Source organism: Mauremys mutica, unplaced genomic scaffold (assembly GCF_020497125.1).
Source record: "Mauremys mutica isolate MM-2020 ecotype Southern unplaced genomic scaffold, ASM2049712v1 001028F_np12_obj, whole genome shotgun sequence".
Classification (NCBI taxonomy): Eukaryota; Metazoa; Chordata; order Testudines; family Geoemydidae; genus Mauremys; species Mauremys mutica.
Genome location: NW_025423096.1, coordinates 45,685 through 63,037, shown reverse-complemented (window position 1 = coordinate 63,037; position 17,353 = coordinate 45,685). Strand labels below are relative to the sequence as shown.

Below are 17,353 nucleotides of genomic sequence, written 5' to 3'. Positions count from 1 at the left end.
CTGTGTAAACACAGAACCCAATGGCAAAATATTTCCATTGATAATTATCAAAATTGGCAGATGGGCAAAGTAAGAAACATGCTGCTTGAGAACTTACCCTGTTGTAGGAGCAGCAGTGATCTGTGTGCTGCGTATCACCTGTGTGCCCAAAAGGTCTGTTACACTCCCCCCACCCCCCGCCCCATCTTCTCTCCCTCTCTGAATGCCTGTGAAGTGGCTTTCCCCCTCCCCCCCTCCTGCAATGCTTGTGGGATGAATGAGCTGGTTGAACAGCTGGAAGATCAGAAGAACTCCTAGACAGACAAGGTGTCTGGGACTCTCATTAGGCAGCATTGTGAAAGCACAGCTGAGCACAGGGCCCCTTCCCCTTTTAAGGACCTGAACCTCATGGCCTGCGACTAGAGATGACTTGGCTGCATCCGGTGGGTCACACTCCACCTCAGCCAGTGTCCATGCAGGGTCCATGCTCTGGGTGTGCGAGTGCTGCCTAATGAGAGTCCCAGACACCTTGTCTACCTGGGAGCTCTTCTGATCTTCAACCAGCCCATTTATCCCACAAGCATTGCAGGAGAGAGCGGGAGGGGGAGGGGGAGGGGGAGGGGGAAAGCCACTTCACAGGCATTCAGAGAGGGAGAGGAGACAAAAGTGAGGGGGAGGGGAAGTATAACAGACCTTTTGAGCATAGAAATCACTGCTGCTCCTACAACAGCAGGGACAGGCCACTAGGAGCTGAGAAAAGGAAGCCATCCTGTTTCTGCCTGGCTTTGAACCAGGGACCTTTTGCGTGTCAGGCAAACGTGCTAACCACTACACTACAGAAACTCTGTAATAGAGTTGTGCCCTTCCCTTCATAAGAACATAAGAATGGCCATACTGGGTCAGACCAAAGGTCCATCCAACCCCATATCCTATCTGCCAACAGTGGCCAATGCCAGGTGCCCCAGAGGGAGTGAACCTAACCGGAAATGATCAAGTGATCTCTCTCCTGCCATCCATCTCCACTCTCTGACAAACAGAGGCTAGGGACACCATTCCTTACCCATCCTGGCTAATAGCCATTAATGGACTTAACCTCCATTAATTTATCTGCAAAAAGAACAAAGAGAACATGTGGCACCTTAGAGACTAACAAATGTATTTGAGCATAAGCTTTTGTGGGCTAAAACTCACTTCATCGGATGCATGCAGTTAAAAATTCAGTAGGAAGATATATATACACACAGAGAACGTGAAAAAAATGGGTGTTGCCATCCACACTATAATGAGAGTGATCAGTTAACGTGAGCTGTTATCAGTAGGAGAAAAAAACCTGATGTTGGGAGGGGAACAGGAGAAAGGACAAAGGAAGCAAGAGACGAAGAGAAAGGAGGGAGGGATGAAGGAAAAGGTGAAACAAAAAGGACAAACCCTTATGTCCCCAGTGATTCTAAGGGACAAAATCACAGGTGCAGAATAAAATTCTGCCTCCTTAAGCTCGTGTCTTCCATGCCTAGAATTCAACTGTCATCAGATGGATCAGACTGAACAGGTTTCAAACCTCCAGGAGGCTCTTACCTTCTAAACAGGGACGGCTGTTTTCTAGTAAAATCACTAAAAGGGAAGGAGAAAACTCAAAAGAGGTTCCTCCTGGCGCTCACGTCCGTGAACCCGAATACTCCCTCAGTCCTCAGAGAGAGACCTGGAGAAGGAGACTTGCTGGAGCAAAGCCACAGGGGTCTCTGAGGTTTCCCTGGCCCCTCGCCCCGATCCTGCCTGGCTGATGTCAGCATCTCTCTGTGAGGTCACCACCTCCCCACCACCTTGGGCCAATAGGCTGAGGTCCTGCCAAAAACCTTTGTGATGTCACTGCCACACCCCTCCCTTGCTGTGCCAATGTCCTGCCCCTGGCCAGGCACTTTTGAGGACTGAGAGAGTATTCGGGTTCACGGACGTGAGCGCCAGGAGGAACCTCTTTCAAGTTTTCTCCTTCCCTTTTAGTGATTTTACTAGAAAACAGCCGTCCCTGTTTAGAAGGTAAGAGCCTCCTTGAGGTTTGAAACCTGTTCAGTCTGATCCATCTGGTGACAGTTGAATTCTAGGCATGGAAAACACGAGCTTAAGGAGGGAGAATTTTATTCTGAATTTTATTTGATCCCCACCAGTGAGCTGGGCCATCCTTTGGGCTCTCTGGTGAGAACCCTCCGCCTCCCGCCCTCAGTCTCTACCCTGATTGGCTGAGCAGGGGGTTATTGACAGGGAGGAGACTCAGATCCTTGTTGTTCTCTTTTAAGACCAAGGAAATAAGTCAGAACCAGTTCTGTGTTTGATGAATTTTGCTGCTTCTCTCCATTAATGGTCTCTGAGCAGTTCATGGTTCTCTCTAACATGATTCTCCTCAAATACTTGCTGGATAATTTCTGTGCACAGTTGTTGGTCTGGAGCTCATCTGAGAGCACTTTATTCAGGTCATTCAATGTCTGAAATTCAAGATCCGATGGTTAGTTTGATAATCAGGGCTCTTGGGTCCTATTCCCAACTCTGCCACTGACTGGCTGTGTGACCTCAGACAACTCAATTCTCCTTTCTCAGCCTCAGTTTCTCCCTCTGTCAAGTAGGGATAATAATGATCTGCTCCTACCTACCTCATGGTGCGTGGAGGCAGGGCCGGCTCTAGGTTTTTTGCCGTCCCAAGCAAAAAAAATTTTGGCTGCCCCCACCCCAGCCCTGGGCTCCCCCTCACACCCTCCTGCTGCCCGAGCCCTGGGCTCTGCCCCCCAACCTGCACCCCAGCCCTGGGCTTTCCACTCCCAACCTGCACCCCCCTGCCATCCCAGCCCTGGGCTCTTCCCCCCACCTGCACCCCCCTGCCATCCCAGCCCTGGGCTCTTCCCCCCACCTGCACCCCCTGCCATCCCAGCCCTGGGCTCTGCCCCCCACATACCCTATGCTGCCCCAGCTCTTGGCTCCGCCCTTTCCCCCCACTGCTCCCCCACCAACACCCCCTCGCCCCCCAGCCCTGGGCTCTGCCCCTCCACCTGCACCCCCTGCCACCCCAGGAGGCGTGGGGGGGGGAAATTCCAGATCTTTCCACCTTATTCCAAATTCCTACTAAGGCACCACTTTGGGGGAATGTGCTCAGTGGGGGAGCGGCAGCCCCCCCTGCTCCACCCAGCTACGCTCCTGCTTGTGGGGGCCCCTGCAAGACCCAGGGCCTGGGGCAAATTGCCCCCCTTGCCCCCGCCTCTGGGCGGCCCTGCTAGCAGCTCTTCTGGGAGTGCAGGGGAGGAATGACTCCCCCTTCTCTAGCTTCTCCCCGTGGGGCTCTGGGGAGCAGGGACGGTTGTGTGATAAATTCCATCCAACTCCCCCTTTGATCCAAGCCAAGGGGCGTCTCAGCCTCCACAATCCCCTTGGCAGGGCCAAACAAGGGATGTTTTCCACTGCCCAGGAGACCCAGCCAGGGACTCAAGGCAGCCCCAGACTTTCCCTTTCTCCCTTCAGGGAAATCAAGTTCAAGTTCTACAAGGAGCTAAAGAAGCCTCAACCCCGCATCTAAATTTATGTCACATTTCTCACTTCCCGACACAAACAAATGTCATTTCAATCCCACATGAGTCTACTTCAGTCATTCCTCAGCCCGATTCCTTCACCCTCCTGCCTTAGCTTAGGGCTTTGCGCCACCCTGTGGCCATTTCATGTCCCTCCTCAGTTTCACACAGAGACACAATTTCCTTTGCATGGATCCATGAACAGCAAAACCTCCCTGTGTCTCTAATCTGAGCCAGGGCATTCGATTGTATTGACACCTTCTCTCCTGCAATGGTAACGGTCAAACAGAGGGGACGTGGCCACCTTCAGCCCTGGCAGTGAGATATTCCCTCTCCTCTTTCTTCATGCTGATGTTGTTATTCCATAAAACATGAACCATGGAATAAAAAGCTGAGTTTACTCCAGGGTGAGGAAAGAAAGGAGCCACCAACTCCCCAAAAAATCTCAGTGCCCCAGAGAAAAGCTGCCCCTGTTATTGGAACTAATGATGTGCTGGAGATATGTTGGGAAAAGGGACTGTCTGAATTGCCAAGGCAGGAAACGAACAATCTACAGCAACATCATTAACCACAGACACACTCTAGCCATGCTCCAGCCAGTGGGGAAGTGGGCAGGAATTCATAATGTCAACTATAAAAATGATACACATCTAGAAATAGCATAATTATAATCAGCCAATCAGAACCTCTCCATAGACCCCTTACGCAACAACCTTTCTACAATACTGGCTACAAATAGAACAGCGGTCACAACGGTGATCTATACGGTTGCAGATTATGTCAGTAACATCACAGGAGGTACCACGGCATCAGTGAGACTGATACTGGAATACTGCCTTCAGTTATGGTGTCCCCGTTTGAAAAAGATGTTGTGAAATTGGAGCTGGGGCAGCAAAGAGCCACCAAATGTTCTGAGGGCTGGAGAAAAGTGCCTTCTAGTGAGCTATTGAAAGAGCTCAACCTGTTTAGCTGATCAAAAGAAGATTGAAAGGTGACTTCACTGAAGTGTTGAAGTGCCTTAATGGAGAGAAAAGATTGGGTATTAAAGGGCTCTTGAATCGAGCAGAGAAAGGCCTAACAAGACCCAATGGCTGGAAGGTGAAAAGAGACAAATTCATATTACAACTAAGGCACAAATATTCAACAGCGAGGATGATTCACCACAGGAACAAGCTACCAATGAAAGTGGTGGATTCTCCATCTCCTGATGTCATTTCATGAAGACTAGATGCCTTTCTGGAATGTGTTTGCCCCAAAAGTAGCTATGGTGTCCTACAGGAGGCCTGTGATATGCAGGGGGTCAGATTAGATGCTCTAATGGTTTCTTCTGGCCATAAAGTCGACTAATTTCTGAAAAACTGAGTGTAGCATTGGGAGCAGCGTCTGATGTTTCCCTGTCTAGCCGGCTTGCTGCCTAGAACGAACGCTCCTTGAGTGGGGTGATCCACAGGGAGTAGCTCAAACCTCCACAGTGCCTGGCCAGGGGCAGGACATTAGCCCAGCAAGGGAGGGGTGTGGCAGTGACATCACAAAGGCCTTTTGCAGGACGTCAGACTATTGGTCCGAGGTGGTGGGGAGGTGGTGACCTCACAGAGAGATGCTGACATCAGCCAGGCAGGACAGGGGCGAGGGGCCAGGGAAACCTCAGAGACCCCTGTGGCTTTGCTTCAGCAAGTCTCCTTCTCCAGGTCTCTCTTTGAGGACTGAGAGAGTATTCGGGTTCACGGACGTGAGCGCCAGGAGGAACCTCTTTCGAGTTTTCTCCTTCCTTTTTAGTGATTTTACTAGAAAACAGCCGTCCCTGTTTAGAAGGTAAGAGCCTCCTGGAGGTTTGAAACCTGTTCAGTCTGATCCATCTGGTGACAGGCCACTTCCCTTCTCTGTACCTCAAGCTCCTCCCCATCTGCCCAATGGGAAGAGGGACAGTTCTCGAACTCTGGGCAGTCGTGAGCCTTAGTGAGATAAGGGCAGTGGTGAGCTGCAGCCGTTTTGCACCGGTTCGTCAGAACCGGTTGTTAAATTTAGAAGCCCATTTAGAACCGGTTGTTCCTGGAGGGACAACTAGTTCCAAAAGGGCTTTTAAATTTAACAAAAGCTCTAGCAGCTCCCCACCCTTCCCCTGGCCCCAGCTCACCTCACTCTGCTTCTGCCTCCTCTTCTGAAGCTCCTCTGGCTTCTCCTCCCCGTCCCCAGCTTCCCGTGAATCAACTGTTCGCGCGGGAAGCCTGGGAGGGCTGGGAAGGAAGCAGCGGCTTCCACCAGGTGAGCTGGGGCCAGGGGCGCCAGCTGGAGGAGGGCTCCAGGCGCCGCGCCGCCCGGCAAGGTTGCAGCGGGACTCTGGGGCCAGGCGGCGCGGCTCCTGCCCCCCGGGTCCAGCTGCGACCTCGCCAGGCGGCGCGGCTCAGCTCCTGCCCGGCCCCCAGGTCCGGCCCCAACGTCGGCTGGGTGGCTCCAGTCCCAGCCCCAGTCCCAGCCCAGCTGGGCCCCCACCTCCAGGCAGCACGGTAAGGGACCAGGGAGGGCGTGTTGGATAGAGGGCAGGGGAGTTGGGGGGGAGGATTAGTGTCGGAGCGGTCAGAGGGCAGGGAACAGGGGGATTGAATGGGGGCAAGGGTCCCGGGGGGCAGTCAGAAAGGAGCAGGGGTTGGATGGGGCAGTGGGGGGCAGTTAGGGGTAGGGATTCCAGGGACAGTCAGGGGACAGAGAGAAGGGGTGGTTGGATGGGGTAGGGGTCCCGGGGTGCCATCAGGAATGAGAGAATGGGTTGGATGGGGTGGCAAGGGGCAGTCACGGGACACGGAAGGGGGGTGGATAGGGCACGGGTCCCGGGGGGGGGCTGGCAAGGAACATGGGGGGGTTGGATGGGGCAGGAGTCCCCAGGGGGCAGCATGACCCCTCATGGGGTGAGGAGGAGAGAACCGGTTGTTAATATTTTGGCAGCTCATCACTGGATAAGGGGCGATAAAGCCCTCTGTGAAGGAGAAAGGGGAGTTTCATGGTGTTTTAGCACCAAGGAATTCAAAAGTTTGCTAAAATGTCTAGTCTGTGGAAACAAGAAATGGTCGGGGCCAAACTTTTTAACCATTGCCTTTTCTAAAGCCCATTCAGGGATGTGAGTCTCTGTCTTTTCGGTACCTGGGGTTCTTTGCCAGCTGGAGAGAAGAGGTTCCTGCCTCCATTTTTGTGGCCTTAACAAACCAGGTGTTGTGCCCCAGTTCTCGTCTGAGATCCCTGAAAAAGAACATCTTCCCATCCATGAACAAGACAGGACCTATCTTTCGAAGGGGAACAAAGAGACCCCTGGGCCTTACAGACTAGCCAGCCTCACTTCCATAGCTGGGGAGATACTGCAATACATTCTTAAACACTCAGTTTGTCAGCAGCACCTACAGGATAATTTGGTTCTTAGGACGAGTGAGCATGGATTTGTCAAGAACAAATCATCCCAAACCCAGCCTCTTTCCTTCTTTGGCAGGGTTCTGGGCCTGGTGGAGGTGGGTAAACAGTAGATGGGATCTATCTTGGGGTTACTAAGGCTTTTGACACAATCCCGCAGGACATTCTCACAAGCAAATGAGGGAAATGCGGTCTAGATGCAATCAGTGTCATGTGGGTGCAGAGCTGGTTGAAAGCCCAGACTCCAAGGGCCCTTCTCCATGTGTGGCTGCCCAACGGAGAGGGGGCACCTAGTGGGTCCGACAGGGATCAGTCCGGGGTCCGGTACTATTCAATAGTTTCATGAATGATTTGGAAGATGGAGTGGAGATCATGCTTCTAAAATGTGCAACTGACACCAAACACTTTGGAGCACAGGACTGGAATTCAAAACGCCCTTAACAAATTGGAGACTTGGTCTTCTTGAGCCAAACCCCATGGCTGGGCCCCTCTCTCTAGACTGGGCTGAAGTGAAATCCCAGAGCCAGACTCTCCTCCTCCTGGGCAGTGCGCTCCGACCTTGAATGGTCAGATGCTGCTTAGCGCTGTCAGAGCAGCTTTGGCTGGGGGATTCTCCCAGCACTTTCCAATAGTGGGAAGGTACGAAATCCCCATTTGCCTGCTGGGGACAGAGCCCTAGAGGGGAGGGGGGGAGCAACTTGCCCAGAGTCCCCCAGGAAAAGGAAAACAACCAGCAGTGGAACCAATAGGAAACCCAGCAATGGAACTCAGGAGTCCTGGGGGTGTGCTAGGGTGACCAGATGTCCCAATTTTGGGGTCTTTTTCTTATCTAGGATCCTATTACCCCCCACTCCCTGTCCCGATTTTTCACACTCGCTGTCTGGTCACCTTAGGGTGTAACCATGTGGGGGTCCCAGCTGCTCCGTGCCCCCCTCACTGAAGCAGGTGTGCAGGGTTACTGCCCTGGGAAGTGCAGGGCACCAGTGGCCATGGGGCTGGCTGCAGGCAGGGCAGGAGCTGGCTGGAGGTAGGGTCTGGCTGCAGGCAAGGGGTGCAGGGCTGGCTGGAGACAGGGGTGTGTGGGGCTGGCTGGCTTCAGGCAGGGATGCAGTGGGGGTGCATCAGGGGTTGGCAGGGCTGGAGACAGAGGAGTGCGGGACAGGCTGGCTTCAGGCAGGCGTGAGTGGCAGGGGGTGTGGAAGGGGCTGGCTGTGGGCAGGGGGTGTAGAGCTGGCTGCAGGCAAGGCAGGGAGGATGTGGCTGGTGCAGGCAGGGCAGAGGGTGCAGGGCTGCAGGCAGGGCAGGGGGTGCGGGGCTGGCTGCAGACGGGCTGGCTGCGGGCAGGGCCGGGGGTGCGGGGCTGGCTGCGGGCAGGGCCTGGAGTGCGGGGCTGGCTGCTGACAAGGGCTGGCTGCGGGCAGGGCAGAGGGTGCGGGGCTGACCGCAGACAGGGGCTGGCTGCGGGCAGGGCAGGGGGTCCGGGGCTGGCCGCAGACAGGGGCTGGCTGCAGGCAGGGCAGGGGGTGCGGGGCTGGCCAGAGGCAGGGCAGGGGGGTGCAGCAGGGGTTGGCTGGAGCCGGGGCATGCGCGGCTGGCTGGAGACAGGGGCTGGTGCGGGCAGGGCAGGGGGTACAGGGCTGACTGCAGACAGGGTCTGGCTGCGGGCAGGGCATGGGGTGCGGGGCTGGCTGCAGACAGGGGCTGGCTGCGGGCAGGACAGGGGGTGCGGGGCTGGCTGCAGACGGGCTGGCTGCAGGCAGGGCAGGGGGTGCGGGGCTAGCGGCAGACAGGGGCTGGCTGCGGGCAGGGCAGGGGGTGCGGGGCTGGCCAGAGGCAGGGGCTGGCTGCGGGCAGGGCAGGGGGTGCGGGGCTGGCAGCAAACAGGGCTGGCTGCGGGCAGGGCAGGGGGTGTGGGGCTGGCTGCAGGCAGGGCAGGGGGTGCAGGGCTGGCCGCAGACAGGGGCTGGCTGCAGACAGGGCATGGGGTGCAGGGCTGGCTGCAGGCAGGGGCTGGCTGCAGGCAGGGCAGGGTTGCAGAGCTGGCTGCAGGCAGGGCAGGGGGTGCGGGTCTGCCTGGAGGCAGGGCAGGGGGGTGCAGCAGGGGCTGGCTGGAGCCGGGGCATGCGGGGCTGGCTGGAGACGGGCTGGCTGCAGGGAGGGCAGGGGGTGGAGGGCTGCTGAAAATGTACTGAGAGGTATTTTAAGGTGAAGATAACACCATGGTTACCAGGTGACTGGCACATCCTGGGTTAAAGAAAGGAAGGGACCTGGAGTTAATAGTCTGAAGTATTTGTGTTACCAACCCTGTCACTGTCTGACCCCCCTTCAGTGCGGAGCAGGTGTGTACGTTGCTGTGTGGAACTCACAGACTCCTGCAGACCAAGGGCAGCTGTTTCCATGGCAGAGAGCCTGGCACTTAGGAGACTTTCTTGACTTGCTGTTTTGAAGCAATTCAGTAAAATAACGGTGGAGCTACAATGTCCGGTCCAAAATTTCAGCCCCCCCTGGTGCAAAAACACTATTTTAGGATCTAAACAGGAGGCTTCCAGCGCTAGGACACCTGACCAGAGAGCTCAGTGGGGGCGTAACAGCTGCTGACTCTGAGGGTCCTGGGCAAAATCCACTTGCAGGTGGAGGCGTTTCGATTTATTTGATCGATAATGAAGGCGGCGAAGATTTAATCACGGGTATTTTTAGTAAATGTCATGGACAGATCACGGGCAAAACCCAAAAGCTCATGCCCATGACCCGGCCATGACTTATACCATAAATAACCCGCATTGAATCGTGGGGAGGGAGGCCCAAGGGGTCCGTGGCACCAGCTGTGGGCGCAGGGAGTCCAGGGGGCCTGTGGCACCATGTACGGGGGGAGAAGCCCTGGGGACCCACTGCCACTCCAGATGCTGCCAGGTCAGGGGAGTCCCAGAGGCCAGCCCTGCTCCGGCCACCTCGGGACAGGTGCCAGGAGCCACTGAGCTGTGGCTGCTCCTGCCACCCTTGGAACCACTGCTCAAGCTGCCCCCAGGCCAGCTGCTGGGGCAGCCACGGAGTCAGCCGCAGTGGCCACTGCAGAAGTCACAGAATCTATGACTTGTGCAGCCTCCGTGACACAGAGGGATCCCTAATAAAGAGACAAACCCCTCCCTGCTGTGACTGCAGTTCCTGGAAGGAAAGAGAAGAACAGAAAGTGAAGAGAGAAGGAAAGAGAGAGATTCCCTGTCACCTCTCTCCCCTGCTCCCTCCCCCTTGTATTCTGTAACCCCATCTCACTGGGTTCCCTGTGCTGATACCATGGGGGTGACACTAGAGTTCTGGGGATTTGGGGGAGAGGAAGGGGGCTCTTCACTTCTCAGCATTTCACACAAATTTGTCTTTGGGCTGAAATTTCTCCTGTTAGGCCTCTCAGTCAGAGCTGTACCCACCCTGTTTGCGGGGTGGGGGGGAGGAAGAGGGGGGAGAGATGTAAATTGCAGAGCAGGCAGAGAAGTCGCCCATAAAGGGTCATATTGATCTGGTGACTGGTTCTGACCGGGGTCACACGTCCTCTGACACAGGGTCATGTGCAGAACATGGGAGCTCTGGCTTGTCCTAAATGCTGTAGAGTGTGAGTTCCTGGAAAGGGCAGGGGAGAGGGAGCAAGAGGAGAAAGGCAGAGACATTGGGGGGAGGAATTGGGGGAGAAGAAGGAGAGAACAGAGAGACAATAAATCAGGCCTGCACAACTCCTAAAGCGGCGAGGGCCACATTCCTCCAAAGAAAACAGCTGAGGGCTGAAACCTCCCAGCCCGAGGAAACACCCCAACCCCAGGGCCGCCCAGCCCTGCGGAAACAAACCCTCCTTCCCCAGCGCCGCCCCACCAAAACAGCTGTGGGCCAAAAAGGAAGGTTGGGGTGGGGAGGTGATGCTTTATTTTAAATCAACCAGGGGCTCCCAGCTAAAGAGGTGGCTGGGAGCCCTCAGGGTCAAATTAAAGGGCCTGGGGCTCCGGCGGCTGGGGGAACCCGGCAGGGCCGGCTCTAGGTTTTTTGCTGCCCCAAGCAAAAAAAATTGTGGCTGTCCCCCTTCCCAGCCCTGGGCTCCCCCCATACCCTCCTGCTGCCTCAGTCCTGGGCTCTCCCCCCACCCACACACCCTGCCACCCCAGTGCTGGGCTTCCCCCTTTCTTCCCCACGAGTGCCCTCCCTGCACCCTGCTGCTGCCCCAGCCCTGGGCTCCCCCTCACCAGTCCCCCCCGACACCTCCTGCTGCCCCAGCCCTGGGTCACTGGTAACTCGCTCCCAGGGCGGGTCATTCAGCCGGAATTTTGGATGTGCACAAAACACAGACAGGATTGGTTCCCATATGGTTACAGAGCTGCAGTAATGTGGAACAATTTTCAGCTTGTGTGATTGGAAGATATCTGGATGCATATTATAAGACTGTCCTCCATAAATGGGGAAAAGTTGAGGTGCCTTTATTATTCTTTTGTTCCACTCTTTCTTTCTATGGGGAATTTGCCAATGCAATATCACAGTCTTCCTTTCAAACAAACAAAAAGGCAATGGCTGTTGAAAATAGCAATTCCAGTCCTAATAAGCATTTCTTACTCAATTTTATCCTACTTTTTCTACAGCAAGTTACAGTGGATTAGTATATTTGATTTGGGAGAAATGAAGTAACAGCTGCCCAAACCGAGCTTGAGCACTCCTGAATTTTGAGGTGTTCAAATCTGGAAAGCAGGTGCTGGGGGTGGGGGGGCTCCATGGGGGAGCATGGCAGCAACTGTCTGGAGCTGCACGGAGCCAGACATGCTGGTCTGAGTGGCACAATAAGCGGTTTGGGGTTTGGAGAAGGGGTAGGGGGTTCTGGGGGGACAGTCAAGGGACAAGGAGCAGGGGGGGTTGGATGGGGCAGAGGTTCAGAGGGGCAGTCAGGGGACAGGCAGCAATAGGATAGGCATGGGAATCCAGGAGGTTTATAAGGGGACAGGTAGGGGGTGGGGTCCTGGGGGGAAGTTGGGTGGGGTCTTAGGAGGGGGCAGTTGGGGACAAGGAGAAGGGAGGCTTAGATGGGGCAGGGGTCTCGGGAGGGGGTAATCAGGGGACAAGGACCAGTGGTGCTTAGATAGGGGGTGTGGGTCCTGGGGGGCAATTGGGGCAGGGGTCTGGGGAGGGGGCAATCAGCGGCCAGGGGCTGGAATTCAAAAGGCTCTGGGCTGCTGGCAGCTGCGGGGAGCCCAGAGCCCTCTGATTCCCGGCCGCGGCTGGGATTTAAAAGGCGCTGGGCTCCCAGCCACAGCGGGCAGCGCAGAGCCCTTTGAATCCCGGACCCCGCTGAGATTTAAAGGGCTCTGGGCTCCTTGTTCCTGCAGGGAGCCCAGAGTCCTTTGATTCCCTGCCGTGGCTGGGATTCAAAGGGCTCTGGACTGCCCGCAGAGCGCCGGGGGGGGGATTTAGAATCTCCCGGCGGGCCGCACAGTGAGGCTCCGCGGGCCGCATGTTGTGCAGGCCTGTGATAGAGGTATATAAAATCACGAGTGATGTGGAGAAAGTAGATAAGGAAAAGTTATTTACTTACTCCCATAATACAAGAACTAGGGGCCACCAAATGAAATTAATAGGCAGCAGGTTTAAAACAAATAAATGGAAGTTCTTCTTCACACAGCGCACAGTCAACTTGTGGAACTCCTTGCCTGAAGAGGTTGTGAAGGCTAGGACTATAACAGGGTTTAAAAGAAAACTGGATAAATTCATGGAGGTTAAGTCCATTAATGGCTATTAGCCAGGATGGGTAAGGAATGGTGTCCCTAGCCTCTGTTTGTCAGAGAATGGAGATGGATGGCAGGAGAGAGATCACTTGATCATTGTCTGTTAGGTTCACTCCCTGGGCTGCTTCTGCTCTACAACTATAATTGTCTTTTTACACCAAAATCACTAACTTGAGCACCCAATTCCATGTACAGTCCTAGTGGATGTAAGGCACAGGTAACTTTTGCCTCAGGGTAGTTTGTTGGCATCAACCCTCTCTCCCCCACCTGGAGCTGATGAAATTCCTGGCTGGAGGGACACACGCTCCTACAAGTCAAAAGGAAAGGAGCTGATAGAAAAGATCACAGGACTGACCCCAAAGAAGGGTGAGCTGCAAAAGGCAGAAGCAGGCAACTCATCCGGCAGAGCTGAGAGACCACAGTGAAGATGGTGCAAAGTTCACTATATTGGAATTAGCAAATGTGATTTTTTTAAAACAAATCTTTGGGAAGCCCTAATAAAGGCATTTCTTACAGTTCTCTCCCATTTGGATTTTCTGATATCTAATAGGGAATGACATCTGACTGAAGCTTTTCCCAAATGCAGAGCATGTGTAGGGTCTCTCTCCACTGTGGATTCTACAATGTCTGACAAAGTCTGAGTGCTCAGTGAAACTTTACCCGCACTCAGAGCATGTGTAGGAGATCTCTCATGTGTGGATTCTCTGATGTGTGATAAGGTGTGAGCGCTGACTGAAGCGTTTCCCGCACTCAGAGCACGTGCAGGGCGTCTCCCCTGTGTGGATTCTCTGATGTGTGATAAGGTGTGAGCGCCGACTGAAGCTTTTCCCGCACTCAGCGCATGTGTAGGGCAGCTCCCCTGTGTGGGTTCTCTGATGTCTGATAAGGTGTGAGCGCCGACTGAAGCTTTTCCCGCACTCAGAGCATGTGTAGGGCAGCTCCCCTGTGTGGGTTCTCTGATGTCTGATAAGGTGTGGGCGCTGACTGAAGCTTTTCCCGCACTCAGCGCATATGTAGGGCGTCTCTCCTGTGTGGATTCTCTGATGTGTGATAAGGGCAGAGCGGTGACTGAAGCTTTTCCCGCACTCAGAGCATGTGTAGGGCTTCTCTCCTGTGTGGATTCTCTGATGTGTGATAAGGGCAGAGCAGTGCCTGAAGCTTTTCCCGCACTCAGAGCATGTGTAGGGCTTCTCTCCTGTGTGGATTCTCTGATGTATGATAAGGTTTGAGCGCCAATTGAAGCTTTTCCCGCACTCAGCGCACGTGTAGGGCGTCTCTCCTGTGTGGATTCTCTGATGTGTGATAAGGGCAGAGCGGTGACTGAAGCTTTTCCCGCACTCAGAGCATGTGTAGGGCTTCTCTCCTGTGTGGATTCTCTGATGTCTGATGAGGGCAGAGCGGTGACTGAAGCTTTTCCCGCACTCAGAGCATGTGTAGGGCTTCTCTCCTGTGTGGATTCTCTGATGTGTGATAAGGATTGAGCGCTGACTGAAGCTTTCCCCGCATTCAGAGCACGTGTAGGGCGTCTCTTCAAAGTTGATTCTCTCATGTGTAATAAGGTCTGAGAGGCTACTGAAGTTCTCCTCTGGCCTCTGCTGAGTCTCAGAGGCTTTTACTGTTTCTCGGAGTGCACAACTCCTGGAAACATTCCCTTTGGGTCTTCCTGATAATGTCTCATATGGTTCTCCTTGCTCAGCATCTTCCTGCTGGGGTTTCTGCTCCTCATTCTCACGCACCATTCTAACACCTGATGGGAGACAGAGAGAATCCAGGCATAGGTCACTCCCTGTGCCTGAGAGAAAGGAAATCTCAGAGACAGGAATTTTAAAAGGGATGAACAAACCAAAATATGTGCAGGAGAGATCAAACCTATCAGGAGCTGATTTTCCCCAGAGGAGAGAGGAAGGGATCAGTTTTGGTCTGCATTTCACCAGAACATGCAGGGGAAAGTGGGATCAGGTAGGGATCTGCTGACAGTTGTTAGTCAGGATACGTGGGAAGCCATGAGTGACATCTGCCTAATTATTCCACATCTGCAGGGAACAATCCTGAACTTGGAGAGCTCACAGGGTCTTTGTAGGGCATCCCAAATGTTTCCTGTATTCACGGACAGTTTTTGACTTGCTTTAACCAAGTCCTCACCTCTGCAGGCAGCTCTCGGGAGCACTTCTTTCTCAGAACCCTGGAGGTCCGGGACCCACGGCTCTTCCCCTCGTTCCAGCTGTGAGACCACATCAGGTTTGGAATTTAGAAACCCTATGCCAGGCAAAGAAAACCAGGAAGGTCAGTGGAATTTGTGGGATACTTGTCACAAAGAATAGTCCATGGTTTTAAGCTCAGATCATTTTTAAGCAGTAACATCGCAAGACCAGCTTCCTTGGCTCCAAGTGGCAGGAGAATTATTATTATTATTAATCATATGCATTACCTGAGTGCCTAAGGACCAACTAACAGTGTGTCTCTGTTGTGCTAGGCACAGTACAAATGCAGAATAGTAGATGGCCCATGCTCTGAAGAATTTACAGTCTAAATACACAAGACAGACACAGCATGGGGGAAGGGGTAGAACCCTCTGTTAGAATGGCGATATTCAGGCCTGCCTGCAAAGCCTATATTTTAAGAACTTAGGTGTATTTTTATCACTTAGCTACTTAAAGGAATATGAAAACAAAGAATCAAAATCACAGTCTGCCTGTGTCTGGGCCTTCTCTCACTAGGATAGTCTGAGGCCTTGTTCTTAGGCTAAGGCCTTTGGCTAAACAGCAGGGGCAGCCATAAGCTGGGAAGTGAAGGGTCACATCCTCACATCCCAAACCAGTCACACTGAAATAAGGTGCTACTGGGCTGTTAGGAAGACAATCCTGTCCGGAGCTTAAGATGGTTAAAGAAACCTTAATTTGATAGCATTGTGTCTGGCAAGAAATCACTTATCAATGGTTGTGGTTGTGAAACCCTCATTTCTGTATTGCTTTATCTTTATGGCCACCACTTTTACATTGTTAATCAGTCTGGTTCTCTAATTGCTTCTCTCGCCTGTATAATTAATGGTGCCAGGTGTAAGTTAATTAGGGTACTGGTTTATAATTGGTTAGAGCAGGAGTAGGCAACCTATTGCGGCACACGAGTTGATTTTCAGTGGCACTCACACTGCCCAGGTCCTGGCCACCGGTCCAGAAGGCTCTGCATTTTAATTTAATTTTAAATGAAGCTTCTTAAACATTTAAAAAACCTTACTGACTTTACATACAATAGTTTAATTATGTATTATAGACTTATAGAAAGAGACTTTCTAAAAACGTTAAAATGTATTATTGGCACATGAAATCTTAAATTAGAGTGAATAAATGAAGACTCAGCACACCACTTCTGAAAGGTGGCCGACGCCTGGGTTAGAGAATTATGTCACAATGTTAGAATTGGTTAGTTAAATTTCAGCACAATGATTGGTTCAGGTATAGCTGAGAATATTACTCTATAAATGGGGTCAAACAGGAGGGGGGAAGGAAATTGGAATAATAGAATATCAGGGTTGGAAGGGACCTCAGGAGGTCATCTAGTCCCACCCCTGCTCAAAGCAGGATCAATCCCCAACTAAATCATCCCAGCCAAGGCTTTGTCAAGCCTGATCTTAAAAACCTCTAAGGAAGGAGACTCCACCACCTCCGTGGGGAACCCATCCCAGGGCTTCACCACCCTCCTAGTGAAATAGTGTTTCCTAATAGCCAACCTAAACCTCCCCCATTGCAACTTGAAATCATTACTCTTTATTCTGTCATCTGCTACCACTGAGAACAGTCTAGATCCATCCTCTTTGGAACCCCGCTTCAGGCAGTTGAAAGCAGCTTTCAAATCCCCCCTCGTTCTTCTCTTCTGCAGACTAAACAATCCCAGTCCCCTCAGCCTCTCCTCAGAAGTCATGTGCTCCAGCCCCCTAACCATTTTTGTTGCCCCCCGCTAGATGCTTTCCAATTTTTCCACATCCTTCTTATAGTGTTGGGCCCAAAACTGGACACAGTGCTCCAGATGAGGCCCCATGAATGTCGAATGTTGGTTAGGGGGAGAACGGGAACAGGGACACAGGCAAGGCTCTGCGGCATCAGAGCTGGGAAGGGAACACTGGGGAACAGACGGTATCGGCGTATAGAGATAAGCCCGACTGGTGTGAAGGGCTTCGGAATATGTAATCTTATAGGTGTAAAAATTGTACAGACTATACCACCCTGTGACATCATCAACGAAGTGCCCATTTGTGCCTGGGTAGGGGCCCTGCTCTGGGCGGGAGGATGCAGCAAGGACTCAGGGTCGGTGGCCAGGGTCTCTGTGCACAGAGACGGGGAGGTTATATGGGGAGGGCGTAATGAGTGGGAGAGGGAGGTCAAGAGTTAAAATAATATTATTTGGGGAAAAAAATTGTATAATAAAGTGAAACTGAACAGAAATAAAACTGCAGTGGAGGCTCTAAAGCAACAAGGCTTCGGTAGGGATTTGGGGTTAAAGGTCTGGGATCCCCAACAGCTCTAGATCCCCAAACCTCTCCTCCCTCCCACTGACCCACCCAGCCCACTTCCTGGGTGCCCTTCCCCCACACTCCCCTCCGCTTCTTCCCATTACTCTTAGCCAGCACCACCTCCCGGCACCTTGAGAACTTCTTGTATTTTCTCCTCGTCTCTCACAGCCTCCTAC

The 17,353-nt window shown here is 53.2% G+C and overlaps 1 non-coding gene across 1 annotated transcript; it reads right to left on the bottom strand.

Annotated features, from left to right (window-relative positions):
* Nucleotides 1–749: 749 nt before the first annotated feature.
* Nucleotides 750–822, bottom strand: TRNAV-GAC. The gene has a single exon. It is a non-coding gene; the product is annotated as a tRNA-Val (tRNA).
* Between the last annotated feature and the right edge of the window lie 16,531 nt (nucleotides 823–17,353).